Source organism: Ranitomeya imitator, chromosome 5 (genome assembly GCF_032444005.1).
Source record: "Ranitomeya imitator isolate aRanImi1 chromosome 5, aRanImi1.pri, whole genome shotgun sequence".
Classification (NCBI taxonomy): Eukaryota; Metazoa; Chordata; class Amphibia; order Anura; family Dendrobatidae; genus Ranitomeya; species Ranitomeya imitator.
In genome coordinates this window covers 514,831,046-514,857,543 of record NC_091286.1, presented here as the reverse complement: position 1 = coordinate 514,857,543, position 26,498 = coordinate 514,831,046, and the positions used below count along the sequence as shown (strand labels likewise).

Genomic DNA, 26,498 nt, shown 5'->3' with positions numbered 1-26,498 from the left:
GACAGTTACAGGCTGTGGGGGATAAGTCTGCAGATGGCAGTAAGGGGCAGTGGGGCTCCAACTCAACAGGACCATCCCCAAGAAGGATCCGGGGTCTATGGCCATGGTGGGAGCAGCTGAGATGGCGTTCCTGGCACCTTTCCCTTTTGGAACCCGGGCAAGGGGCTGACAGGGAGCTGGTGATGCTGAAGGTACAGATGGGACACAACTGTCCAAAGATGCTGCCCGGATGGCAGAGGAAAGGAAAGCGCAGACAGGACAGAGTCTGGTTAGAGGTACAGCTGTGAGCGCCGAGAGTAAGGGTACCGTCACACAGTGGCATTTTGATCGCTACGACGGCACGATCCGTGACGCTCCAGCATCGTAACAATATCGCTCCAGCGTCGTAGACTGCTGTCACACTTTGCAATGTACGATGCTGGAGCGAAAATTTCATGACATATGTGCGATGTAGAAGCCGTTGGTTACTATGCGCACATCGTATACAATATCGTGCACACCTTTGTTACACCGTGCAATCATGCCGCCACAGCGGGACACTAGACGACGAAATAAAGTTTCAAACGATCTGCTACGACGTACGATTCTCAGCGGGGTCCCTGATCGCAGGAGCGTGTCAGACACTGCAAGATCGTAACTATATCGCTGGAATGTCACGAATCGTGCCGTCGTAGCGATCAAAATGCCACTGTGAGACGGTATCCTTAAGCGAGAAATGACAGAAATACTAGAGTCTGCCCATATGGCAGAGGAAGGGAAAGTACAGGAAACGTTGCCCTGTGTGAACTGTGCTGCTGATGTGAAGAATGCAGATAAGAAGATGTCTCTGTGTTTGAACTGTGCTGTCTGTGAGATGAATATGCTGCTGTCTAGTAAAGTTAAGCTGTTGGAAAAAGACCTTATCTCATGAATGCAGAGCCAACATGGCAGCAGCTGAGGGGAATCTGACAGAGCCTGTGAGTGTTCTGTGGCGCATGCTGCACATGCAGTACAAGGGACTTTATTTATCTTTTCATGTACAAGGTGTCGGGGTGCTCACTCACTGTTGCTTAGTGAACTCGCTCATGACTACCACCCCGTGCACCTTGTTACAAGCGCACATGATCAGATTAAGCTTGCATTCAGTGCCCTTTAAGGTTGCCAATTTGACTTTTCATACTGTAAAATGATGATAATTACAGTCAAAATAATCTGTATAAGTTTCTTGAGTTTCATGGCGGCCTTAAATCTTTTTTTACAGACAGGGCATAAAAGTGCCCTTTTTTACGGACTACCCTGGAATTTCTGGACAGTTGGGAACCCTGCTGCCCATTGCATAAAACTTCACTGAATAATATGTTACTTTTGGGGAAAATGGGGGTGCATCTTATAATGCAGATATACCTTAGCGGCTGCGGTGGAGCAGGGTCCCAGGTCACTGCTGGAGGAGGCAAGAGTGGTGTGTTGCGGCAGGCTGCAGGCTGGGATGAGGGGGTGTTCTGATGTGCGCCGCTGGGGGTGAAAATGCCTGCAATGCTCTGTGGTGCGGGGGGCTCCGCCAGCATTTTGTGAAAGCTCGGAGCCCCCTACACATCCATTAATGCAATGCGGTGGCCTCCAGGAAAACAGCCGCCGGAGGCGGCGCATGTGCATATGGAGATCTTGGCACCTAGATCTCGGGTGCCGAGATCTCGGGACGAGATCTCGTTGCCGAGTTCTCAATTTGAGCATGCACCACTCCTGGTGGCCATTTTCCCGGAAGCCACCGCATCGCATTAATGGATGTGCAGGGGGCTCTGGGCATTCACAAAATGCCAAAGGATCCCCCACACCGCGAGCACTGCAGCCATTTTCACCCACAGTGGCGCACATCAGAACACCCCCTCATCCCAGCCTACAGCCTGCATCAACGCTCCACTCTTGCCACCTCCAGCAGTGACCCTGGGACCCCGCTTCACCTCAGCCACCATCCTCGGTAAGCAGTAAGACGCATGGATTATAAGCGTCACCACCATTTCATTAAAAAAAAAGTTTTTTTCCAATTTTTCTCCTCAAAATTTGTGGTGCGTCTTATAATCTTTTGGATTGTGAGCCTTCACGGGCAGGGTCCTCTCTCCTCCTGTACCAGTTATGACTTGTATTGTTTAAGATTATTGTACTTGTTTTTATTATGTATACCACTCCTTACATGTAAAGCGCCATGGAATAAATGGCGCTATAACAATAAATAATAATAATAATAATAATCCGGTGCGTTTTATAATATGCAAAATATGGTATTTATTGACTTATTATGCTTTGCTTATATAGCACTATCATATAATATGTGGTTCATGATAATAAGTAAAAGATGCCTGTATCATTTAGAATACCTGATTGTGCTCTTGTTTTCCAGGTTAGTGACCTTTCATTTCATGTTTCTCTGGCCACATTTGTTGCTGTTCTAATAGCACGCCATGGCTTTTCACTGGAAGACGTTGTCCAGCATGTTGCTCTTCCATCCCTACTGGCTGCAGGTATAATCCTTGGGTAACAGAACGTAAGATGAATGGCACCACAAAATCTGATGTATTAGCTGAATAACCTGTATGCATGTTCATTTCTGCTCTGTGTTTTCTCTGGCTGTATTGTAACAGTTTCTGCTGATAAGATATCTGTAGAAAATGGAAGTTAATTGAAAAAGCAAAGCATTTACATCACACTCACTGTAGTGTTTAATGACAAATAGTATGTGTTAAAATAATAGGTAAAGTATATGCTTCATCATAATTACCATAATTACTGCAAATAGTCTCAAAACCTGAAAAGAACAGGGTCTCTAGTGCCTCCTATTGGAGGGAGCAATTGTAGAAGTCAATATTGATCCTTTAAAAAGCCTTGTCACATGACTTATGATAGAAAGTCATGCTAGATTTTTCCCAAAAGGAAAATAACTCCATTTGCAGATAGCCGTTTCAGAGTTCTGGCCCCTCATTAGTGTGAAGTAGGAGACTAGTTGGTTGGATGAGAGGCCTTTAACTAAGTCATTCAGCAAGGCTCTTTAAAGGGTCAATATTATCTTCTTGTATTGCTACATCCAATCGGTGGCATTATAGACTACATTCTCTTCCTCAGAGGCTATTTGCATACCTTTACCCAGGGAGCGTTTTCTGGCCTATAAATCCTTAAAGCACCACTCCAGTGTTTTTCTTTTAATTTCACTGCTGGAGTGGTGCTTAGAATCCAAGTCCCCTGCCCCCTATCTGATACTTAGCTCCTGGCTTTTTCATCTTTTTTTGCCTGTGCTCCAGTCTGTCTCCTGCAGTTTGTGACCTGCCGTCTGCTTCAGTGTTTGCTGGAGCGAGCCGGATATAATTTATCATTGTAAGTGTATCAGTCGCCAACCAGGGCAATGGGGATACTCAGAACCTGGTCCGGTTGCATAAAGGGGATGTCATGGTGGCTGCGACCCGGTCTGTGGCCCTGGAACTCAGTGTAAAAGGGAACAGTCTTTAAAGGGAATTGTGAATAAGTCTCTTGTGATGTCACCTGTGGTGTTTGGTCAATAGGGGGACCGGCGCTGCTTTAAAGGGGTCCTCTGGGGGATGTTGTTGCAGCAATGATGGTGACGCTTCCCACGGGTGAAGCGGGGTCCCCAGGAGTCCTAGAGTATATGGTGATGATGGTGTTTGCCGGTTAATGAGTAAAGGACACAAGTTGTAAAGTCTTTACCTGGTTTACTGTAGTTGGCAGGCCACAGTCTAGGGTACCGGCAACAGGTACATTAGGAGTACAGGCAGCCCGGAAACAAGCGTAATCCCCTTGGCAAGTCAGGTTGGGAGCCTTCCACTGTGTGCTTTCTATAGTCCCTTGCTGTCTGTAATGTCCTAACAAAGTCCTGGTTCTTTCCCCTGTCCTGGGACCGGTACCTGTATGGTAGGCAGCTTGAACTGTTCCTTCTGGGGTCTCTGCTGGGGTCTCTGCAGCAGCTCCAGGGTGCTGCTGTACAACAGGCTTAATTTGGGCAGTGTACGTATAGTTCTGTGCACTCCGGTTTTGCTATGGAGCTTGCAGCTCCCCACAGCCTCGGGCCCCAATACCCGGTTTCTGTGCTTTGGCTTCTCAGAGGCCCACTTGTAGCCTCCTTGAGCCCTAAAAACTCTCCTCTGCTCCTTTCCTGCCTGCTTTCCAGGCTGTCTGATCCAGACTAAACTGGCTCCCCCTCCAAACCAGGATCTTTATTGAGAGAAGCTGCCCTAAAACAGGGTTTTGAGCTCCCCCTCCTGGCCTGGATTCAGAAGGTGTTGTGTGTGTGTTTTACCTGCTAAAGAGATCCCCTTGTTTCCAGACATGGCACTACCCTCCCTGAGAGGAAGGCAGCACTACTGTGGTACCCGAACTCCAGGGGTGCCACATATAAGAACCTCATTCTGTCTCTCGTAGACTTGCATTGAGGGCTTGTGACGTAGCATCTGACTTCCGGCCAGTCAGAATCTGCGCTCACAGGATGGCGTCGTGGAACTGGAGTGACGCTGAAAAATAGCGTAGAGTCAAGAGCTGAAGGGTGAATATATGACCAGGGGCAGGGGAATTAAGTTTAAAGCACTTCAGCAGTGAATAAAAACAAAACGCTGGAGTGGTGCTTTAACTTGATGCTCTCCTCAAGGAGATGATTCCACCCCTAAATTATTAGGAGTGGGACATGCTTTATGATTGTCTGCAGGCTACTGTATTACACAGCAAGGGCAAACAAGTCAATACATTTATTTAGTGCAATATTCTCCTTATACAAAACATCTCCAACCACACTTGTGTGCTCATTAATAAAATGATGCAGTGCTGATAATAGTACACTAACATAATAAATAATAGCGCTTCTCATCGTAGCTTGTGGCGACCCGGATGCTGAACCAGGTGCCAGAATGACATGCCGCCTCCTTTTACATCTGCTGAGAACTCCACAAATCACCTCGTATGGAGTCACAAATGGTAAGATTGCTCTATAAACTATCAGAAATGAAATATTTTCATACTACATTGCCTTAATTATAATTGCTGTTGCAAATGATTGACCGTGGCAGCATCTTAATAGTAATAATAAAGATAATAATAATAATAATAATAATAATAATATTTTTTCTATTTATATGGCGCCAACATATTCGGCAGCACTTTACAGCCAATGATTGGCTGAGTAGTCATTTCCTAAATGTGAGGATAGGAGAAGGAATTTGTGTGGAGGGGTAGCAGATCAGTTCTGTTTTTTTAAAGCATTTAGATTTAATTTCCTTGAAAACCCTGTTAATTATGTTTCCATTTACACAGAATAATACAAAATATCAAAATATATTTTATTGTGTATGAAAAAGCAGGAGAAAAACTCTAAAAGTAATGCATTTGGGGACTGGAAGTATAAATAGGTGAATGTGTACTGTGTTAATAATAAACGAGTGATTGCGCGCCCTTTGAGCGTGCGGTGATTTCGAGCCACGCAACGGGATGTTCCCACGCACCAGACTGGCGTATGTGCAGACTAATAGCAAACATAAATACCTGGTGTACCTCTCCTGCCTCTCCTACCTTGGGCATGAAAAAGATCTATAGCTAATACTGTTCGGGTAGAGCTATCCATGAAGAAAGTGAAAGGGTAGCGCCATCCGATAGCCCTATTCCCAAAGGAAATGAACAGGTAGAGCTATCCAATAGCGCTATTCCTCAATGTTCCAGAGCGTAAGCCAGATCCCATGGTTGAGCACACTTAGGATCTGCCCCCAAGGCCCTGCCCATGCCCAATGTTTGGTCTGTAGACTGCGGCTAGGAGTTAGTCCCGCTTTTGTGTACAATATTTGTTGGCTTTTACAATTGTTAAAAAGCTTAATAAAATACTTTTTTGTACACACAGTTGGCACATTAGTCAACGTTAGGAATAAGTTTACCTTGCTTCTGTGTCTCAAATATCTCAAATATTCTTTGTTGGTTTTTCCTTCCTCTGGAGAAAGCCACATATAACTGCCCATGTGAAAACACTTGGAGAGGCAAATAAATTCCTACAATATCCAAAGGACTGTCCTTGAGATTTATTGATGGCCACTGCAAAAGCCAACATGACAGGAAACTGACGCCGTCACATCTGGACTGGCAAGTTTTTATCTTTGGAAATCAGGTCAATTCTTGGAATAAGAACTGTCTAACCCTTTGCTTTTTCATTTAAAGCAATGGCATGAATAACGTTTGCTTTTAAGCTTTTCACATAAAGCCTTGTGCCATTCCAAAGGCCACGCTTTCTGTTAAGATTACACAGGAGCATAATTACAGCTCCTGGTTTCAGCTTTAGATCATGAGGAGGCATCCCAGTGGGATTCAAAGAGTTAAAAAACTCTACAGGGTAATCTGTGAGAATCACACCCTCCTCTTCAGCAATTGTGTTGAGGGAGCGATATGTTGAGTGTTCACCTTGAACTTGACTAAGAATATTGTCATTCAAGGCGTGAACCTCATCATTCAATGGTGTAAGAATTGCTTTATTGGCAATTGCTTCTACCGTTGAATCGATAATCTCAATTGAATCGCCAAAAATAGCTGTAATTAAATCACCCTCTTCAATAAAAGAATTTGGGATTTCAATTGTGTCTTCTGGTAGACCATATACACTTGACAACTCTCCATTGCCAAGTTTCAGTAACCATGAGTTGTACTCAACTTCATCCTGAGACGTTCGCATATTCTATTGTAACTGGAACTGTGAAAACTGATTCCAAGATTTTGAGTATTTAATGGTGGACTGTACAATTTGGGCTCCTTTTCCACCTTCCACTATTGGTAAGGTTTGACGAAAGTCACCACCGTTTATGAAAACTTTTCCACCAAATGGTCTTTTTTCCACATATGTCTTGGAACAAATCCACTGCGTTTATATTAAAACAGAGAGTCACTTTTACTTCGTCTCAAATAACAACAGATGACTCCCTAAGCTCCTTTGCTTGATGTGAGGTTGGCTTAATTTTTGACACTGTTGTCTCATTTGCTGTAATTCCAAGGCCAAACTAGGAATGGTAGGTGCTACCGTTTTGTAGTAATGTAGCCGCCAATCCAGTGGAGGCTACTGAGCAAATAGACTCCTTTTCTGCTTGTAGTGTCTTGTGCAAGCAGTTGTACAAAATGTCTTCCCACTGCCTCCAGGGCCGTCCAGAAAAAAGCAGTGTGAGCTATCTTGTCATCATTGCATCGAAAGCTGATTTCTGAGCTTCATTAAGCATAGCTTCAATTGCTCAGCCTCCTGCTTTATTACAGCATAATTCAGTTGGTCCAGTATTTCATCTGGAACATTTACAGGAGTTGGCAATCAGTTGGTGGACCTTTAGGAAGACGCCTCTAGCGTCAATACGCGTGGGTCATACGTTGTTAGAGTCTCTTTGCTTATTTAGTCGGTGACCTGCTTTTTTAGTGGTAAGGGGGAAAGATATTGGATCCGTGGCGTTTTTTTTCACTAGGCAGCCTCTGAAGGTCAGGCCCCCGTGGATATTCTGCAATCCCCACGAGTTTGTATGGGAGATTGCCTTATAGGTAGGCAAGCTGGTTATATATATCTCAACAATGGAGTAAGAGGATATTTTGATATCGATAGGAGACACAGCATGCTTATAGGGTTTATCCACATCTCCCATTGCATGGTCACATTCCAATATTGGTACTTATAGCTGTTATATGACTCTTCAATGTTTTCTAAGTATTGTATTTTTGTATTATATGGACCCTTATCTCCCATTGTTTTTGGGAGTTTTTAATTGTTTTTACTACAGTCTTTTGTGTGGTGTTGTGTAAATAAAATTTGTTATCTTTTTTTGTATTATTGGTGTGGTGATCTTATTTATATGATGCTGTTTCTTTTTCTTGTGTAGTGTTGGTTTACATTCATACGCATCAGGTGATCCCCCTTGTGTATTAGTGTTGGATGGTGCCCGCTCAACCTATGGTTTCTGGGAGTTGGCAATCCATAGTCAGCACAGGGCTTTTTATTGCATAGGAGCACTTCATTAATATCACGCAGAGCCAGTTGCTCAGCAATTTCTGGAGTATACCGCCTGGTGTAATCCTCCATAAATTCAATTTTATGTTTTTGCCATAATGCCAATGGTTTAGCTGGTTCCCCATATACACAAATTATAGCAAATAATTTGCGAAGTTGGTAGGCCATTTGGAAAGCGATTGCATCCATTATACCGTCTTCCCATTGGGAATCGTGTTCCAAAAGATGAAGATCAATGCGCGCATTTTTATACGTGTCATGTACGACTCCATTGTACATGACATTGTCATGCATAAGTCAGCATAAGACTTTGCTCCTCTTATGTGAAGTAAAAGGAGTCTTAGGTAATACAGCTCACCATATGTTAAAGAGACGATATACATTCGGGCAATTGTTTTCCCAAATTGAGCCCGCCATTTTTTCCATCCTTCTAGTACAGCTTTTCTATCCCAGACATAGTGTTCAGGGATTTCACTGTACAAATACTGACGGGCGGAAGCGTCAACTCTGTGTAGCTCAAAATAAGCCTGCACAGTAGAGGCTTTTGAGTCTGAAATAACCATATCCACATTACCATCTTTGAAAAACACTTGCTGCATGTTTTCGCGGTGAACAGCATGCCTTTTAATGGTATGTGAAGCATCATGAATTTTATTTTTTCTGATTCTTCACATGCCCTTGGGGTGCTTATATACCAAGAATCTAGGTACATGGCTGACTCATTCTAGTTTAATGTCTCAAACTTGATATTGGCACAGTCATGTCCTTTGTATACATATTTGAAAAGATATTTAACACTTTTTATTGAAACACATATCTCAACATTGATATGGCAATTGTACTTGAGTAATAAATAGGGGTTGTATCGAACTACCCATCTATTGACGATTTCTCACGTTCCTCGTCTGGTTTTCCCAGTATTGCGTCGACGGTACTGTGGATAACTATCAACATTGGGGTTTATCTCTGTATTAAATTCCTTGGGAATTTTTTTGCGCATTGACCATCTGTCATGCATATAGCACCAGGTTGATCTTCGCCACATGAGCCATGAATCATGTGCTTCATCACTGCCTCATGCAGTTTTGGATTTGCAGTCTCATTTGGGATTTCAGCAGAGACCAATTCCTCAGTTATTTCTTTGTCCCCTGATTTATCTTCCTCTCCGAGGATTAAGAGCATGTGAGTGTGTGGTATTCCACGCTTTTGAAATTCTATTACATGCACATAGGCAACTACATGGCCAAAAATGTGTTTTTTCAAAATCTCATTAAGCACGGCTTGGAGTTTGATTTTAAATACTCGTGCAACCAAATTTGGTCTGAGCTCTGGCCTTTGCCATGGTTCTAAGTTTTCAGTAATTTCTTTCCACTTTGGGTTACAGGTGATCGTAACAAAAAGATCTGGCTTTCTGAATTTTCCGGCAATTGTCATGGCGTTTTGGTAATTTTGCTGCATAGCTCTTGGCTTTCAATGAAAGTGGACAGTAAAATTACTGGTGTCCCAGCTTTTAGCCCTTGGTGTAATGCAGCATTATGGATGTGATCCATAATGCCAGCATAACTGTCGACGGGTAATGCCTTTTGATTTTGTTTTATATATTCGATCCTGTCGGATTCAATTTTGACGTAACTGTCAACGATAGTGTTGAGCGATACCGTCCGATACTTGAAAGTATCGGTATCGGATAGTATCGGCCGATACCCGAAAAGTATCGGATATCGCCGATACCGATACCCGATACCAATACAAGTCAATGGGACACCAAGTATCGGAAGGTATCCTGATGGTTCCCAGGGTCTGAAGGAGAGGAAACTCTCCTTCAGGCCCTGGGATCCATATTAATGTGTAAAATAAAGAATTAAAATAAAAAATATTGATATACTTACCTCTCCGGAGGCCCCTGGACATCACCGCTGGTAACCGGCAGCCTTCTGTGCTTAAAATGCGCGCGTTTAGGGACTTCCATGACATCACGGCTTCTGATTGGTCGCGTGCCGCTCATGTGACCGCCACGCAACCAATCACAAGCCGCGAAGTCATTCTCAGGCCCTAAACTCCTCATTCTAGGAATTTAGGACCTGAGAATGACGTCACGGCTTCTGATTGGTCGCGTGGCGGTCACGTGAGCGGCACGCGACCAATCAGAAGCCGCGACGTCATTTTCAGGTCCTAAATTCCTAGAATGAGGAGTTTAGGGCCTGAGAATGACGTCGCGGCTTGTGATTGGTCGCGTGGCGGTCACATGAGCGGCACGCGACCAATCAGAAGCCGTGACGTCATGGAAGTCCCTAAACGCGCGCATTTTAAGCGCAGAAGGCTGCCGGTTACCAGCGGTGATGTCCAGGGGCCTCCGGAGAGGTGAGTATGTCAATATTTTTTATTTTAATTCTTTATTTTACACATTAATATGGATCCGATACCGATTCCCGATACCACAAAAGTATCGGAACTCGGTATCGGAATTCCGATACCGCAAGTATCGGCCGATACCCGATACTTGCGGTATCGGAATGCTCAATACTAGTCAACGATAAATTGTTGCGTCAACTTCCCAGCATTTAAAAGGGGATTTAACTCGTCACAAATGTCAAGCCTGTATGCATAGTACTGCAATAGGGTGATTTTTTTCTTGTCGATCTTGATCCACTAGTATGGATGGTAGATGAATGCCACCAATTCCTTGATGTTGCACACTTAGGGCAATTGGAGTTGTCAAATTTATTGTCCATCCACTGTCTCCATATGGGAATAGAAGTGGATATGTCATTGCATCACACTTTCTGTGAAGAAAGCTGATTTGAACAGTTTGGTTTTCACTTTTGAGGTGAACTCTGATGTCCCTATTAAATGGAGTTCACCCATTGCATTTTGATAAATTATAGCTACTTCATTGCACCTTGGTGCATTGTAGCGCATCTGGTCATCGTTGTAGTCATTTATAATTGACATTGTTATTTCGAGTGGATCATGATTTTCTAATTCAGCAATCCTCTCTTCTTCTATTTCAAATTCCCTCATCATTGTGAAGGCTCTTGCGAGTTGGCTAATTGCTTTCATTTTGTCTCCAAGAGATGATGGCATTGCTGGGAAGCACTTTTTATTTGCTTGACTTCTTGTACTTAATGCTTCTTCACTGTCCAAGATATAAATCTGTGCAAACTTCGGAGTACTACCCACAGCGGGATGCAATGGGGCAGTTCTGTGGTAAATTTGTCCATGAATTCAAAAACAGTATGGACCATGCCCAGGAGGTGGCGCTACTTGTGCTCCCATTGATGCCAAAGCAAGCGAGCTATTGTATTGCCTTATATTAGCCATAAAGTTATTGGAGTGCTGATGCTCTCCTTTCATCAACTTGACTAATTGATCATCCATACAAATGGGACATAATTGGTTGTGCCCTCTCTTGCAGCAGGAAGGGATGTTTTGTCCTGCGCCATTTCGTCTTTGAAATTTTTAGATTGGCAGAACTGACATCGAAATGTCAGTTTCTCTACGTGCAGCAGCGCGCTCAATTTGATCCATCTTTGCAATCTTGCCTCACAGTGTTGCCTCACAGGCTAACATTCAAAAACGGCTTATGCCTTAACTCGCCACCAGGGGGAGCTCCTCTCCTTAGGTATCCATGATTATGCCCAACTGTGGATGACTCATTGTGCACAGACACACGGACACATCTAAATCTATAATATAACGCTGGGAGCGTCACTCTGTCCGAAGCCTTTATAGACTGTGCAAGCGCAAGCGCCGGCGCAGTCTGGCCCCCACAGAGTGACGCTCCCAGGAGATCGCGGTATGCGTAAACACTGAACGCACACCGCGATCTCCACCGGAGAGGCAGGGACCATGGACGCGCCAGGAGGGTGAGTATATTCACCTGTCCCCCGTTCCAGCGCTGCGTGCGGCTCCGTCTCCCGGGTCCTCTGCTGTGACGTTCACAGTTCAGAGGGCGTGATGACGCGCTTAATGCGCGCCGGCACCGCCCTCTGATTGAACAGTCACAGCCAGAGTGTTATGACCTGGTGGTCAGGACAATAATGGACCTGGTGGTTAAGAGCACACGGAATGACCTGATAGTTACTGATAATTAAGGACGAGCTCTGGGACGTGGGAACTCTGCTAACCGCAATCCCTAATCCTATCAAACACACTAGAAATATCCGTGGATTGCGCCTAACGCTCCCTATGCAACTCGGCACAGCCTAAGGAACTAGCTAGCCCTGAAGATAGGAAAATAAAGCCTACCTTGCCTCAGAGAAATTCCCCAAAGGAAAAGGCAGCCCCCCACATATAATGACTGTGAGTAAGATGAAAATACAAACACAGAGATGAAATAGATTTAGCAAAGTGAGGCCCGACTAACTGAACAGACCGAGGATAGGAAAGGTTACTTTGCGGTCAGCACAAAAACCTACAAAAAGACCACGCAGAGGGCACAAAAAAGACCCTCCGCACCGACTCACGGTGCGGAGGCGCTCCCTCTGCGTCCCAGAGCTTCCAGCAAGCAAGACAACAAAAAATGGCAAGCTGGACAGAAAAATAGCAAACAAAAGAAATACAAGCTGGAACTTAGCTTCTGCAGGGAAGACAGGTCACAAGAACGATCCAGGAGTGAACTAGACCAATACTGGAACATTGACAGGTGGCCAGGAGCAAAGATCTAAGTGGAGTTAAATAGAGCAGCCCACTAACGAATTAACCTCGTCACCTGTGGAAGGAAACTCAGAAACACCCACCAGAGGACGTCCATGGACAGAACCAGCCGAAGTACCATTCATGACCACAGGAGGGAGCCCGACAACAGAATTCACAACAGTACCCCCCCCTTGAGGAGGGGTCACCGAACCCTCACCAGAGCCCCCAGGCCGACCAGGATGAGCCAAATGAAAGGCACGAACCAGATCGGCAGCATGAACATCAGAGGCAAAAACCCAGGAATTATCTTCCTGACCATAACCCTTCCACTTGACCAGGTACTGGAGTTTCCGTCTCGAAACACGAGAATCCAAAATCTTCTCCACCACATACTTCAACTCCCGCTCAACCAACACCGGGCAGGAGGATCAACGGATGGAACCACAGGTGCCACGTATCTCCGCAATAACGACCTATGGAACACATTATGGATGGCAAAAGAAGCAGGAAGGTCCAAACGAAATGACACAGGATTGATAACCTCAGAAATCTTATACGGACCAATGAAACAAGGTTTAAACTTAGGAGAGGAAACCTTCATAGGAACATAACGAGACGACAACCAAACCAAATCCCCAACACGAAGTCGGGGACCCACACAGCGCCGGAGGTTAGCGAAACGTTGAGCCTTCTCCTGGGACAATGTCAAATTGTCCACCACATGAGTCCAAATCTGCTGCAACCTATCCACCACAGTATCTACACCAGGACAGTCCGAAGACTCAACCTGCCCTGAAGAGAAACGAGGATGGAAACCAGAATTACAGAAAAACGGCAAAACCAAAGTAGCCGAGCTGGCCCGATTATTAAGGGCGAACTCAGCCAACGGCAAAAAGGACACCCAATCATCCTGATCAGCAGAAACAAAGCATCTCAGATATGTTTCCAAAGTTTGATTAGTTTGTTCGGTTTGGCCATTTGTCTGAGGATGGAAAGCCGAGGAAAAAGACAAATCAATGCCCATCCTAGCACAAAAGGAACGCCAAAACCTCGAAACAAACTGGGAACCTCTGTCAGAAACGATGTTCTCCGGGATACCATGTAAATGAACCACATGCTGGAAAAATAATGGCACCAAATCAGAGGAGGCAGGCAATTTAGACAAAGGTACCAAATGGACCATTTTAGAAAAGCGATCACAAACCACCCAAATGACCGACATCTTTTGAGAGACGGGGAGATGCGAAATAAAATCCATAGAAATATGCGTCCAGGGCCTCTTCGGGACCGGCAAGGGCAAAAGCAACCCACTGGCACGAGAACTGCAGGGCTTAGCCCGAGCACAAGTCCCACAGGACTGCACAAAAGAACGCACATCCCGTGACAAAGACGGCCACCAAAAGGATCTAGCCACCAAATCTCTGGTACCAAAGATTCCAGGATGCCCAGCCAACACTGAACAATGAATCTCAGAGATAACTCTACTAGTCTATCTATCAGGGACAAACAGTTTCTCCGCTGGGCAACGGTCAGGTCTATCAGCCTGAAATTTTTGCAGCACCCGCCGCAAATCATAGTAACATAGTAACATAGTAACATAGTTAGTAAGGCCGAAAAAAGACATTTGTCCATCCAGTTCAGCCTATATTCCATCATAATAAATACCCAGATCTACGTCCTTCTACAGAACCTAATAATTGTATGATACAATATTGTTCTGCTCCAGGAAGACATCCAGGCCTCTCTTGAACCCCTCGACTGAGTTCGCCATCACCACCTCCTCAGGCAAGCAATTCCAGATTCTCACTGCCCTAACAGTAAAGAATCCTCTTCTATGTTGGTGGAAAAACCTTCTCTCCTCCAGACGCAAAGAATGCCCCCTTGTGCCCGTCACCTTCCTTGGTATAAACAGATCCTCAGCGAGATATTTGTATTGTCCCCTTATATACTTATACATGGTTATTAGATCGCCCCTCAGTCGTCTTTTTTCTAGACTAAATAATCCTAATTTCGCTAATCTATCTGGGTATTGTAGTTCTCCCATCCCCTTTATTAATTTTGTTGCCCTCCTTTGTACTCTCTCTAGTTCCATTATATCCTTCCTGAGCACCGGTGCCCAAAACTGGACACAGTACTCCATGTGCGGTCTAACTAGGGATTTGTACAGAGGCAGTATAATGCTCTCATTATGTGTATCCAGACCTCTTTTAATGCACCCCATGATCCTGTTTGCCTTGGCAGCTGCTGCCTGGCACTGGCTGCTCCAGGTAAGTTTATCATTAACTAGGATCCCCAAGTCCTTCTCCCTGTCAGATTTACCCAGTGGTTTCCCGTTCAGTGTGTAATGGTGATATTGATTCCCTCTTCCCATGTGTATAACCTTACATTTATCATTGTTAAACCTCATCTGCCACCTTTCAGCCCAAGTTTCCAACTTATCCAGATCCATCTGTAGCAGAATACTATCTTCTCTTGTATTAACTGCTTTACATAGTTTTGTATCATCTGCAAATATCGATATTTTACTGTGTAAACCTTCTACCAGATCATTAATGAATATGTTGAAGAGAACAGGTCCCAATACTGACCCCTGCGGTACCCCACTGGTCACAGCGACCCAGTTAGAGACTATACCATTTATAACCACCCTCTGCTTTCTATCACTAAGCCAGTTACTAACCCATTTACACACATTTTCCCCCAGACCAAGCATTCTCATTTTGTGTACCAACCTCTTGTGCGGCACGGTATCAAACGCTTTGGAAAAATCGAGATATACCACGTCCAATGACTCACCGTGGTCCAGTCTATAGCTTACCTCTTCATAAAAACTGATTAGATTGGTTTGACAGGAGCGATTTCTCATAAACCCATGCTGATATGGAGTTAAACAGTTATTCTCATTGAGATAATCCAGAATAACATCCCTCAGAAACCCTTCAAATATTTTACCAACAATAGAGGTTAGACTTACTGGCCTATAATTTCCAGGTTCACTTTTAGAGCCCTTTTTGAATATTGGCACCACATTTGCTATGCGCCAGTCCTGCGGAACAGACCCTGTCGCTATAGAGTCACTAAAAATAAGAAATAATGGTTTATCTATTACATTACTTAGTTCTCTTAGTACTCGTGGGTGTATGCCATCCGGACCCGGAGATTTATCTATTTTAATCTTATTTAGCCGGTTTCGCACCTCTTCTTGGGTTAGATTGGTGACCCTTAATATAGGGTTTTCATTGTTTCTTGGGATTTCACCTAGCATTTCATTTTCCACCGTGAATACCGTGGAGAAGAAGGTGTTTAATATGTTAGCTTTTTCCTCGTCATCTACAACCATTCTTTCCTCACTATTTTTTAAGGGGCCTACATTTTCAGTTTTTATTCTTTTACTATTGATATAGTTGAAGAACAGTTTGGGATTAGTTTTACTCTCCTTAGCAATGTGCTTCTCTGTTTCCTTTTTGGCAGCTTTAATTAGTTTTTTAGATAAAGTATTTTTCTCCCTATAGTTTTTTAGAGCTTCAATGGTGCCATCCTGCTTTAGTAGTGCAAATGCTTTCTTTTTACTGTTAATTGCCTGTCTTACTTCTTTGTTTAGCCACATTGGGTTTTTCCTATTTCTAGTCCTTTTATTCCCACAAGGTATAAACCGCTTACACTGCCTATTTAGGATGTTCTTAAACATTTCCCATTTATTATCTGTATTCTCATTTCTGAGGATATTGTCCCAGTCTACCAGATTAAGGGCATCTCTAAGCTGTTCAAACTTTGCCTTCCTAAAGTTCAATGTTTTTGTGACTCCCTGACAAGTCCCCCTAGTGAAAGACAGGTGAAACTGCACAATATTGTGGTCGCTATTTCCTAAATGCCCAACCACCTGCAGATTTGTTATTCTGTCGGGTCTATTAGATAGTATTAGGTCTAAAAGTGCTGCTCCTCTGGTTGGATTCTGCACCAATTGTGAAAGATAATTTTTCTTGGTTATTAGCAGAAACCTGTTGCCTTTATGTGTTTCACAGGTTTCTGTTTCCCAGTTAATATCCGGGTAGTTAAAGTCCCCCATAACCAGGACCTCATTATGGGTTGCAGCTTCATCTATCTGCTTTAGAAGTAGACTTTCCATGCTTTCTGTTATATTTGGGGGTTTGTAACAGACCCCAATGAGAATTTTGTTACCATTTTTCCCTCCATGAATTTCAACCCATATGGACTCGACATCCTCATTCCCTTCGCTAATATCCTCCCTTAAAGTGGACTTTAGACAAGACTTTACATAGAGACAAACCCCTCCTCCTCTCCGATTTTTACGATCCTTTCTAAACAGACTGTAACCCTGTAAGTTAACTGCCCAGTCATAGCTTTCATCTAACCATGTCTCGGTTATTCCCACTATGTCAAAGTTACCTGTAGATATTTCTGCTTCTAGTTCTTCCATCTTGTTTGTCAGGCTTCTGGCGTTTGCGAGCATGCAGTTTAGAGGATTTTGTTTTGTTCCAATCTCCTCACTGTGGATTGTTTTAGAAATGTTCTTACCTCCCTTCTGAGTATGTTTTCCTGGGTCGTCTTTGTTCGAGTCTAATGTTTTTCTTCCCGTCCCCTCTTCTTCTAGTTTAACGCCCTCCTGATGAGTGTAGCGAGTCTTCTGGCGAATGTGTGTTTCCCAGGTTTGTTGAGGTGTAGTCCGTCTCTGGCGAGGAGTCCATCATACCAGTAATTCACACCGTGGTCCAGGAATCCAAATCCTTGTTGTCTGCACCATCGTCTTAGCCAGTTGTTTGCATCAAGGATCCTGTTCCATCTCCTGGTGCCATGCCCGTCTACTGGAAGGATAGAAGAAAAAACTACCTGTGCATCCAGTTCCTTTACTTTCTTCCCCAACTCTTCAAAGTCCTTGCAGATTGTCGGTAGGTCCTTCCTTGCCGTGTCATTGGTGCCAACATGTATCAGAAGAAATGGGTGGACGTCCTTGGAGCTGAAGAGCTTTGGTATCCTATCGGTCACATCCTTGATCATCGCACCTGGAAGGCAGCATACTTCTCTTGCAGTTATGTCCGGTCTGCAGATGGCTGCTTCGGTGCCTCTCAGTAGTGAGTCTCCCACCACCACCACTCTTCGTTGCTTCTTGGCTGTACTTTTTGCTGTCACTTGTTGCTGTGTGCCCTTTTCTTTTTTGCTTGCTGGTATTGCTTCATTCTTAGGTGTGCCATCTTCATCCTCTACAAAGATTTGATATCGGTTCTTCAGTTGTGTGGTTGGTGATTTCTCCATGGTCTTCTTGCTTCTTTTGGTCACATGCTTCCACTCATCTGCTTTTGGAGGTTCTCTGACACTTTTTGCACCTTCTGTGACCAGTAGAGATGCTTCTGTTCTGTCTAGAAAGTCTTCATTCTCTTTGATGAGTTTCAAAGTTGCTATTCTTTCTTCCAGACCCCGCACCTTTTCTTCTAAAAGGGCCACTAGTCTACACTTCTGACAGGTGAAATTGGATTCTTCTTCTGGTCGATCTGTGAACATGTAGCACATGCTGCAGCTCACCATGTAGGTTGTCACATCTGCCATGTTGCTCCTAGATCCTGCTGACTTGCTGTGTGTTTTCCTTCTTGTGTAATCTACTCAGCCAAGCTCTCTTGCAATAATGTCCTACAGGCAAAAATTTGCGCGCCGTAAGGCGCGCGGTTTGGTGATGCTTTCGAAGCAGCTGGTCCCGGCTGTACCCAACGATCTTCTAGCTTAGGGAGACTTCGCTTCTCCCAGAAGGCACCTGGAATATGCAAATTAGCCTCCTGAAGCTTGAATCCCTGGTTTGGTGATGCTTTCGAAGCAGCTGGTCCCGGCTGTACCCAACGATCTTCTAGCTTAGGGAGACTTCGCTTCTCCCAGAAGGCACCTGGAATATGCAAATTAGCCTCCTGAAGCTTGAATCCCTGGTTTGGTGATGCTTTCGAAGCAGCTGGTCCTGGCTGTACCCAACGATCTTCTAGCTTAGGGAGACTTCGCTTCTCCCAGAAGGCACCAAATCAGGGGAGATGGCAGACAAAATTACCCCCTCTTTGAGAATACCCGCCGGCTCAGGAACACCTGGAGAGTCAGGCACAAAACTCCTTGGCAGGGCATCAGCCTTCACATTCTTAGAGCCCGGAAGGTACGAAACCACAAAATCAAAACAGGAGAAAAATAACGACCATCGAGCCTGTCTCGGATTCAACCGTTTGGCAGACTCAAGATAAGTCAATTTCTTGTGATCTGTCAAGACCACCCCGCGATGCTTGGCTCCTTCAAGCCAATGACGCCACTCCTCGAATGCCCACTTCATGGCCAACAACTCACGATTACCAACATCATAATTACGCTCAGCAGGCGAAAACTTTCTAGAAAAGAAAGCACCTGGCTTCATCACCGAGCCATCAGAACTTCTTTGTGACAAAACAGCCCCTGCTCCAATCTCAGAAGCATCAACCTCAACCTGAAACGGGAGCGAAACATCTGGCTGGCACAACACAGGGGCAGAAGAAAAACGACGCTTCAACTCCTGAAAAGCCTCTACAGCTGCAGAAGACCAATTGACCACATCAGCACCCTTCTTGGTCAAATCAGTCAACGGTTTAGCAACAGTAGAAAAATTAGCGATGAAGCGCCGATAAAAATTAGCAAAGCCCAGGAACTTTTGCAGGCTCTTCACAGATGTCGGCTGAGTCCAATCGTAAATGGCCTGGACTTTAACAGGGTCCATCTCGATAGTAGAAGGGGAAAAAATGAACCCCAAAAATGAAACCTTCTGAACTCCAAAGAGACACTTTGACCCCTTCACAAACAAGGAATTCGCACGAAGGACCTGGAACACCATTCTGACCTGCTTCACATGAGACTCCCAATCATCCGAAAAGACCAAAATATCATCCAAATACACAATCAGGAATTTATCCAGGTACTCTCGGAAGATGTCATGCATAAAGGACTGAAATACTGATGGAGCATTGGAAAGCCCGAATGGCATAACCAGGTACTCAAAATGGCCCTCGGGCGTATTAAATGCTGTTTTCCATTCATCGCCTTGTTTAATACACACAAGATTATACGCCCCTCAAAGATCTATCTTGGTGAACCAACTAGCCCCTTTAATACGAGCAAACAAATCAGACAGCAACGGCAAAGGATACTGAAATTTGACTGAAATTTTATTAAGAAGGCGGTAATCAATACAAGGTCTCAAAGAACCATCCTTCTTGGCCACAAAAAAGAACCCTGCTCCTAACGGTGATGACGACGGGCGAATATGACCCTTCTCCAAGGATTCCTTTATATAACTCCGCATAGCGGCATGTTCTGGCACAGATAAATTGAACAATCGGCCCTTAGGAAACTTACTACCAGGAATCAAATTAATTGCACAATCGCAATCCCTATGAGGAGGTAGGGCACTGGCTTTGAGCTCATCAAATACATCCCGATAATCCGACAAAAACTCTGGAACTTCAGAAGGAGTGGAAGACGAAATAGACAAAAATGGAACATCACCATGTACCCCCTGAGAACCCCAGCTGGACACAGACATAGATTTCCAGTCCAATACTGGATTATGAACCTGTAGCCATGGCAACCCCAAAACGACTACATCATGCAGATTATGCAACACCAGAAAGCGGATATCCTCCTGATGTGCAGGAGCCATGCACATGGTCAATTGGGTCCAGTACTGAGGCTTATTCTTGGCCAAAGGTGTAGCATCAATTCCTCTAAATGGAATAGGATACTGCAAGGGCTCCAAGAAAAAACCACAGCGCCTAGCAAACTCCAAGTCCATCAAATTCAGGGCAGCGCCTGAATCCACAAATGCCATAACAGTATATGATGACAAAGAGCAAATCAGAGTAATGGACAATAGAAATTTAGACTGTACCGTACCAATGGTGGCAGACCTAGCGAACCGCTTAGTGCGCTTAGGACAATCGGAGATAGCATGAGTGGAATCACCACAGTAAAAACATAGCCCATTCCGACGTCTGTGTTCTTGCCGTTCAGCTCTGGTCAGAGTCCTATCACATTGCATAGGCTCAGGCCCATGTTCAGATAGTACCGCCAAATGGTGCACAGGTTTACGCTCACGCAAACGTCGATCGATCTGAATGGCCAAGGACATAGACTCATTCAGACCAGCAGGCATGGGAAATCCCACCATGACATCCTTAAGGGCTTCAGAGAGACCCTTTCTGAAGATTGCTGCCAGGGCACATTCATTCCACTGAGTGAGCACAGACCACTTTCTAAACTTCTGACAATATATCTCCGCTTCATCCTGACCCTGACACAGAGCCAGCAAGATCCTCTCTGCCTGATCCACTGAATTAGGTGCGTCATAAAGTAATCCAAGCGCCAGGAAAAACGCATCAACATCATGCAATGCCGGATCTCCTGGCGCAAGGGAAAATGCCCAGTCTTGAGGGTCACCACGTAACAAAGAAATAATGATCTTTACTTGTTGAACAGGGTCACCTGAGGAGTGAGGTTTCAAGGCAAGAAACAATTTATAATTATTTTTGAAATTCAAGAACTTAGATCTATCACCAAAAAACAAATCAGGAATTGGAATCCTAGGCTCTAACATTGGATTCTGAACCACAAAATCGTGAATGTTTTGTTCCCTCGTAGTGAGATTATCCATACAAGAGGACAGACCTTGAATGTCCATGTTTACACCTATGTCCTGAACCACCCAGAGGTAAAGGGGAAAATAGAGACAAAACACACTGCAAAGAAAAAAAAATGGTCTCAGAACTTCTCTTATCCCTCTATTGAGATGCATTAGTACTTTGGGCCACCTGTACTGTTATGACCTGGTAGTCAGGACAATAATGGACCTGGTGGTTAAGAGCACACGGAATGACCTGATAGTTACTGATAATTAAGGACGAGCTCTGGGACGTGGGAACTCTGCTAACCGCAATCCCTAATCCTATCAAACACACTAGAAATAGCCGTGAATTGCGCCTAACGCTCCCTATGCAACTCGGCACAGCCTAAGGAACTAGCTAGCCCTGAAGATAGGAAAATAAAGCCTACCTTGCCTCAGAGAAATTCCCCAAAGGAAATGGCAGCCCCCCACATATAATGACTGTGAGTAAGATGAAAATACAAACACAGAGATGAAATAGATTTAGCAAAGTGAGGCCCGACTAACTGAACAGACCGAGGATAGGAAAGGTTACTTTGCGGTCAGCACAAAAACCTACAAAAAGACCTCGCAGAGGGCACAAAAAAGACCCTCCGCACCGACTCACGGTGCGGAGGCGCTCCCTCTGCGTCCCAGAGCTTCCAGCAAGCAAGACAACAAAAAATAGCAAGCTGGACAGAAAAATAGCAAACAAAAGAAATACAAGCTGGAACTTAGCTTCTGCAGGGAAGACAGGTCACAAGAACGATCCAGGAGTGAACTAGACCAATACTGGAACATTGACAGGTGGCCAGGAGCAAAGATCTAAGTGGAGTTAAATAGAGCAGCCCACTAACGAATTAACCTCGTCACCTGTGGAAGGAAACTCAGAAACACCCACCAGAGGATGTCCATGGACAGAACCAGCCGAAGTACCATTCATGACCACAGGAGGGAGCCCGACAACAGAATTCACAACACAGAGGAACCGGAAGATGGCGGCGCGCAGTGCTGGAACGGGGGACAGGTGAATATAGCAAGTGCTGGGGGGCCTGAGCTAGCGGCGATACCGGCACCTGACCCCCACAGCGCGCCGGTGTCCTCACCTGCTCAGGCCCCCCAGCACTCGGTGCCCAGCGACGATAGGTGAGTATGGTATTTATTTTTTATATATCGCAGCAGCATACGGGCCATATACAATGGAGCATCTTATGGGGGCCATCAACCATAATGGAGCAGTGTATGGGGGCATATATTATGGAGCATCTTATGGGGGCCATAAACCTTTATGGAGCAGTGTACGGGGGCATACACACTGGAGCATCTTATGGGGGCCATAAATCTTTATGGAGCAGTGTACGGGGGCATACACACTGGAGCGTCTTATGGGGGCCATAAACCTTTATGGAGCAGTGTACGGGGCATACACACTGGAGCGTCTTATGGGGGCCATAAACCTTTATGGAGCAGTGTACGGGGGCATACACACTGGAGCGTCTTATGGGGGCCATAAACTTTTATGGAGCAGTGTACGGGGGCATACACTATGGAGCATCTTATGGGGGCCATCAACCATAATGGAGCAGCATATGGGGCATATGGATGGGAGAAGCAAATTAAAGAATGGTGGCGCAGGATGGGAGCAGCACATGACAGAACGGGGGCGCAGGACGGGAGCAGCACATGACAGAATAGGGCAGCACGTGACAGAAAGGGGGTGCAGGATGGAAGCAGCACATGACAGAACGGGCGCAGTATGGGAGCAGCACATGACAGAACAGGGGCACAGGATGGGAGCAGCACATGACAGAACAGGGGCGCAGGATGGGAGCAGCACATGACAGAACGGGGGCACAGGATGGGAGCAGCACATGTCACAATGGGGGCGCAGGATGGGAGCAGCAAATGACAGAATGGAGGCGCAGGATGGGTGCAGAACATGTCAGGATGGAGGCGCAGGATGGGTGCAGCACATGTCAGAATGGGGGCGCAGGATGGGAGCAGCACATGTCACAATGGGGGCGCAGGATGGGAGCAGCACATGACAGAATGGGGGCACAGGATGGGTGCAACACATGACAGAATGGGGACGCAAGATGGGTGCAACACATGGCAGGATGGGGGCACAGGATGGGTGCAGCACATGACAGGATGGGGACGCAGGATGGAGCAGCACATGTCAGAATGGGGGTGCAGGATGGGAGCAGCACATGTCAGAATGGGGGTGCAGGATGGGTGCAGCACATGACAGGATGGGGACGCAGGATGGAGCAGCTCATGACAGGATGGGGACGCAGGATGGAGCAGCACATACCAGGATGGAGACCATATACCAATATAAATGCTCGCCACCCGGGCATAGAAAGGGTTCAATAACTAATTAGGTATATTGATGTAGTTATGGTTATCCCAATAGTGAAAAAAATCTATTTGAAAATGGTGCCCGCTGTGCCTGCACAGTAGTAGCTACTGTGCAGGTGCCAGTGGCACCATCTTGGAAGGAAATTTTTTTTTTCTCTAGCAAAATGGTGCTGTCGGTGCCGGCGCAATAGCTGCTATCAGATCACATATATATGCTGATAGCTTTTACAGCGCAGGTGCAGTGGGCAGTGTTTTCAAATGAATTTTTTTTACCATCATGATAGCCACAACCACATTTATCATTAGCGCAGTATTCATGCGATCATACTGCACAGCAGGTGCCATGGCTGGCGCCTGCCACAGGATGGCTTTTTTTTGTGTGCAGTATTTACATTTATTCATTATTTAAACTAGGGGGCAGGTCAGTGAGGGATCAGTGACCTGTCACCAGTCTTCATTATGAATACCTAATCAGAAAACAACATAAAGATCCCCATAGGCCGCCCCGGGGCACGAGCATATCATCACAAAACTGAAAATAAAGATTAAACAACAACCACAAGACGGATTTCATCAACCCAGGTATCATTTTAATCAGCGCCGGCCTGACACTGTCTGTAGGTTAATGTGCACAATCCTGCTGACAGGTTCCCTTTAAGCAGGTTTTCCAACTACAAGTATAAACTTGAATGCTTATTGGGTGGAGCAGATAGGTGATATATATTTGTCTAATGAGGGAAGGTGAGGTCTAAAGATACAGCTTTTATGAAGAAGTGCAGAATGATTAGGCAGCTTTTTTTTCTCAGGACAAATGGACCAAAAGTGAGATTTAACTGATGCTGAAAAAGTAAAAAATTCTTAAATGCGTTACCCGGTTTTAGATTTCATGTCTGCAGTTACTCTATGTGACTGCCGACTTGTGGATCCTCACATCACATGCACTGCGCGCTGTCAGGATTCTACAGTGCCGACACAATTTGCGGGTGGTCACGTGACACTGGCATTGATCAAGGTTACACCCATCTAGTCGACACGTCTTCACAACGCTCAATATGCGCAATGTGAGGATTCACAAGTCTGCAGTCACATCGAGTTAGTGTAGACTTGTAGCCTACTGTAGGATAACACCCTCAAGTCTTACAGGAAGATGCCGCATTCTTGAAATTGCTGAGATATTGGGCGCGATCACAAAACCATCAAAAGATTAGTTGCAAATAGTCAACAGGGTCCCCAAAATGCACATTAACTCCCCTAATGAAGTGATTTGCAAAGCTCTATCACTTTCCATGATGGACAAACTTATTAAGAAGACAAATGTAATTACTCTTTAAGGATATTCTGACATAATCAGATTTTCTGCTGGAAATCTACGAATATCAACCATATTGGAAAATCAGTTGGCATTGGTTGATCGACACTTACATATATTAATCAGTTGTGTGCTCAATATGTATGGGGGTGAATGGTAATCGGTCATATCCATGATTTCTATGCCTACATAAAAGATGTGACAAATAAACATGGACTGGAGAGATTATAAGTTTTGTTGGAATGATGCCTCTTTTAAGATTTTATTTTGTATGGGAGATGTCAAGGTGCCTGAATCAAACAAGGCATTCAGGGCTCAAGTAAGTGAACGGTAGGCAGAAGTCCGATTTGATTATGAGTTCTGTGTCTTTGTCTCTATCAACGTGGCAGCACGGTGGCTCAGTGTTTCAAATGTTCAAATCCCACCAAGGACAACATCTGCAAGGAGTCTATATGTTCTCCCCATGTTTGTGTGGGTTTCCCCTGGGTTCGCCAGTTTCCTCCCACATTCCAAAGACATACTGATAGGGAATTTAGATTGTGAGCCCCATCGGGGACAGTGATAATGTGTGCAAAACTGTAAAGCGCTGCGGAATATGTTGGCGATATACTGTATAAAAATAAAGATTATTATTATCAGTCATTATCTGCAATGGTCTCCCAACAAAGGATGGATTGTGGCACTATGGGATACTTCAGTCCTATTTACTTTTTATATATCTATTATAAACCCTTTGAAGACTTGAACCTGTTTCCTAAAATGCATATTTACATAACACAAGTGTTCTCATTTCCTTAGGGAAGCTTGCACCTGGATTATGCTCTTCATGTGACAGACACCTTTTGGCAGCTGCTCAGAACAGCATTGAAGTGGGAGCTGTATTTGCAGTCCTGAAAGCTATCCTGATGCTGGGTATGTTCTGGGTCCGAGCTAATGTGATAACACAAATTCGGAACTGCTGCTTGTAGCAGAAGACTGCGCTGTCATGTCGGACATGTGGTTAGGATATTAGTTATAATTAGCAGTAATTAGGCTCTGCTCACATCTGCCATCATAAACAGAACCACATCTTCATTGTAAGCGGAACCAGTGCACATTGCCTGATCCACTGCATGATGGTCACCAGTGACATCAACAGACCACCATGACTTGGGCTGAGGACCAGAAGGTTAAACTGTGGAGTCAGTCATTTTCAAGGGTAAAAAAGTGGCCATAGCCTTAAAGGAGTATTGCCATCTCCAAGATGCTGTCCCAATATGTAGTAGGTGTAATAATAATAATGTTAGCAAATATCTCCAATTAGTAGTATAGTTCTCCCGATAAGCTATGTCGCTTAGCCCATGTGCAGGTATGACAGTAGCTTAAATATCCATGGTTACGACCACTAACAGCTAACTAACTGTCACTATATGATTGGTCATAATCAAGGATACCTACGCTACTCCAATGCCCTGCACATGGGGTAAGTCACATATCGAATAAGAACTATTCTACATTTCTAATTGAAAGTATTTTCTAATATTATTGGATATAGGAATACCCCTTTAAGGTCATTT

General features: G+C 44.8%; 1 long non-coding RNA gene across 1 annotated transcript; it reads left to right on the top strand.

Annotated features, from left to right (window-relative positions):
* Positions 1-2,409: 2,409 nt before the first annotated feature.
* LOC138638304 (uncharacterized) lies at positions 2,410-25,828 on the top strand. The gene is made up of 3 exons (XR_011312480.1): positions 2,410-2,495; positions 4,846-4,947; positions 25,741-25,828. It is a non-coding gene; the product is annotated as an uncharacterized lncRNA (long non-coding RNA).
* The last annotated feature ends 670 nt before the right edge of the window (positions 25,829-26,498 follow it).